A 4,023-nucleotide genomic window follows, 5' to 3' on the forward strand; every position below is an offset into this window, starting at 1 on the left:
ACCTGTCTATATCTTTCAGAAACAAGTCACAGGGATGATGTCAATGAGGTTTCAGGGAGACATAGAAAGGGGATGCGACCATTGCATCCCAGCTTCTTTATTGAATGGTGTGCGGAAGCCATTTATCTGCCAGGAACCACTCATCATTGTTCTTGGTCATAACACAGGGATCTGTGACTTGCCGTAACTCCCTGCCTAAAATTGAACAAGACATTACCGTTACATCCTGTAGCGATAAGGGGTTAATTTTATTAGTTAACCATAGAGCAGCAGCAAAAAATAACTATGAATTACAAAACATCTTCTTATAAATTAGTTAATAGTGAAGATAGAATTGAAGAACATTGTTCAACGTTATGTGCATACAGTGAAGCGGCCTCGTTAGCACAGTAGGTAGCGCGTCAGTCTCATAATCAACACTTCCTCACCACTGTCTTTCTATGTTGTCAAACCAGCCATATTGCTATGAGACGACTTAGAGGTTGCACTGACAGCCAAAGGCTCCAATGAGTGGGCAAGAACTGATTCATATGGCTATTTCCCTCCTAGTCACTCAATGGGAGTGCTGTGTTCAAAATGTGTAAGTGTCTGTGCACTTCCGCATATAGTGATGGGAGATAGCTAGTTGACTGTAGTGTCAACTATGGGTGTTCAGGTTGAGATCAGATCTTCCTTAACACCAATACATCAATAGTAAATTTGATCTTGTAACTATACTAGGTCTACAACGGAATAATAAAAGAGTAAAACTTAAATGAAACAAAAAACAAATGAAAAGATCAAAAAATTATGAAAACGAAATACAACAATATTCCCTGTCCTTCTCCCCAGCGTGAGGAAACCACTTTAATCACTGTGAGACACATACAAAAATGTCTGAATGTCACACAGAATGAACGGCACCCCATAATTTAGGAAATTATACCAGAATTCAATCATACTACACCTATGTGGTATAATGAGACACAAGGTGGGAAAGGACTATCTCTGGATTCTGATTTTACTAAGTGACCAGCCATCCAAGATGGACCCCTAATGAAGTACTAGGAAATGGGGACCCCGGATTGCTCGATGTGTGTAGGATAACACCCTCAGACAGTCAGTGTAAATAATAAAATCCTTTTATCAATTTGAGTCCAGATACAGATCATTGAATGTCAGTAAGGATCCCTCTCTATTACAGTGGCAGAGGTCACCAAAGCTCACAGCTGGTGTTTCTGTAGTGTAGTGGTTATCACATTCGCCTGACACGCGAAAGGGCCTCGGGTCAAAACCGGGCAGAAACAAGCGTTAGATCTCCTTTTATATAGGACATGTGAGATGTAAAATTGATATAACATCTTGTAAATAGTTGTATCAACAGGAACTTTTAATGTCATTGCTACACCATCGACCTATCCACCTTCATATATGATTTAACAATCATTTCCATACGCCTCCTGTATATCTTAGCAATAGCTCCTGTCGGGCATCTAACCTCTCTATGTCTTTCAGGAACAAGTCACAGGGATGATGTCAATGAGGTTTCAGGGAGACATAGAAAGGGGATGCGACCATTGCATCCCAGCTTCTTTATTGAATGGTGTGCGGAAGCCATTTATCTGCCAGGAACCACTCATCATTGTTCTTGGTCATGACACAGGGATCTGTGACTTGCCGTAACTCCCTGCCTAAAATTGAACAAGACATTATCGTTACATCCTGTAGCGGGAAGGGGTTAATTTCATTAGTTAACCATAGAGCAGCAGCAAAACATAACTATGAATTATAAAACATCTTCTTATAAATTAGTTAATAGTGAAGATAGAATTGAAGAACATTGTTCAACGTTATGTGCATACAGTGAAGCGGCCTCGTTAGCACAGTAGGTAGCGCGTCAGTCTCATAATCAACACTTTCTCACCACTGTCTTTCTATGTTGTCAAACCAGCCATATTGCTATGAGACGACTTAGAGGTTGCACTGACAGCCAAAGGCTCCAATGAGTGGGCAAGAACTGATTCATATGGCTATTTCCCTCCTAGTCACTCAATGGGAGTGCTGTGTTCAAAATGTGTAAGTGTCTGTGCACTTCTGCATATAGTGATGGGAGATAGCTAGTTGAATGTAGTGTCAACTATGGGTGTTCAGGTTGAGATCAGATCTTCCTTAACACCAATACATCAATAGTAAATTTGATCTTGTAACTATACTAGGTCTACAATGGAATAATAAAAGAGTAAAACTTAAATGAAACAAAAAACAAATGAAAAGATCAAAAAATTATGAAAACGAAATACGACAATATTCCCTGTCCTTCTCCCCAGCGTGAGGAAACCACTTTAATCACTGTGAGACACATACAAAAATGTCTGAATGTCACACAGAATGAACGGCACCCCAAATTTTAGGAAATTATACCAGAATTCAATCATACTACACCTATGTGGTATAATGAGACACAAGGTGGGAAAGGACTATCTCTGGATTCTGATTTTACTAAGTGACCAACCATCCAATATGGACCCCTAATGAAGTACTAGGAAATAGGGACCCTGGATACCTCGATATGTGTAGGATAACACCCTCAGACAGTCAGTGTAAATAATCAAATCCTTTTATCAATTTGAGTCCAGATACAGATCATTGAATGTCAGTAAGGATCCCTCTCTATTACAGTGGCAGAGGTCACCAAAGCTCACAGCTGGTGTTTCTGTAGTGTAGTGGTTATCACATTCGCCTAACACGCAAAAGGTCCCTGGTTCAAAACCGGGCAGAAACAAGCGTTAGATCTCCTTTTATATAGGACATGTGAGATGTAAAATTGATATAACATCTTGTAAATAGTTGTATCAACAGGAACTTTTAATGTCATTGCTACACCATCGACCTATCCACCTTCATATATGATTTAACAATCATTTCCATACGCCTCCTGTATATCTTAGCAATAGCTCCTGTCGGGCACCTAACCTCTCTATGTCTTTCAGGAACAAGTCACAGGGATGATGTCAATGAGGTTTCAGGGAGACATAGAAAGGGGATGCGACCATTGCATCCCAGCTTCTTTATTGAATGGTGTGCGGAAGCCATTTATCTGCCAGGAACCACTCATCATTGTTCTTGGTCATGACACAGGGATCTGTGACTTGCCGTAACTCCCTGCCTAAAATTGAACAAGACATTACCGTTACATCCTGTAGCGGGAAGGGGTTCATTTTATTAGTTAACCATAGAGCAGCAGCAAAACATAACTATGAATTAGAAAACATCTTCTTATAAATAAGTTAATAGTGAAGATAGAATTGAAGAACATTGTTCAACGTTATGTGCATACAGTGAAGTGGCCTCGTTAGCACAGTAGGTAGCGCGTCAGTCTCATAATCAACACTTCCTCACCACTGTCTTTCTATGTTGTCAAACCAGCCATATTGCTATGAGACGACGTAGAGGTTGCACTGACAGCCAAAGGCTCCAATGAGTGGGCAAGAACTGATTCATATGGCTATTTCCCTCCTAGTCACTCAATGGGAGTGCTGTGTTCAAAATGTGTAAGTGTCTGTGCACTTCCGCATATAGTGATGGGAGATAGCTAGTTGACTGTAGTGTCAACTATGGGTGTTCAGGTTGAGATCAGATCTTCCTTAACACCAATACATCAAAAGTAAATTTGATCTTGTAACTATACTAGGTCTACAACAGAATAATAAAAGAGTAAAACTTAAATGAAACAAAAAACAAATGAAAAGATCAAAAAATTATGAAAACGAAATACGACAATATTCCCTGTCCTTCTCCCCAGCATGAGGAAACCACTTTAATCACTGTGAGACACATACAAAAATGTCTGAATATCACACAGAATGAACGGCACCCCATAATTTAGGAAATTATACCAGAATTCAATCATACTACACCTATGTGGTATAATGAGACACAAGGTGGGAAAGGACTATCTCTTGATTCTGATTTTACTAAGTGACCAACCATCCAAGATGGACCCCTAATGAAGTACAAGGAAATGGGGACCCTGGAAACCTCCAT

General features: G+C 39.9%; 2 non-coding genes across 2 annotated transcripts; both read left to right on the top strand.

The window, feature by feature from the left end:
* Nucleotides 1-1,213: 1,213 nt before the first annotated feature.
* TRNAV-GAC (transfer RNA valine (anticodon GAC)) lies at nt 1,214-1,286 on the top strand. Its single transcript has one exon. It is a non-coding gene; the product is annotated as a tRNA-Val (tRNA).
* Nucleotides 1,287-2,688: 1,402 nt separating this feature from the next.
* Nucleotides 2,689-2,761, top strand: TRNAV-AAC (transfer RNA valine (anticodon AAC)). The gene has a single exon. It is a non-coding gene; the product is annotated as a tRNA-Val (tRNA).
* Nucleotides 2,762-4,023: the final 1,262 nt, after the last annotated feature.

The sequence above is a fragment of the Mixophyes fleayi genome, assembly GCF_038048845.1.
Source record: "Mixophyes fleayi isolate aMixFle1 chromosome 4 unlocalized genomic scaffold, aMixFle1.hap1 SUPER_4_unloc_5, whole genome shotgun sequence".
Lineage (NCBI taxonomy): Eukaryota > Metazoa > Chordata > Amphibia > Anura > Limnodynastidae > Mixophyes > Mixophyes fleayi.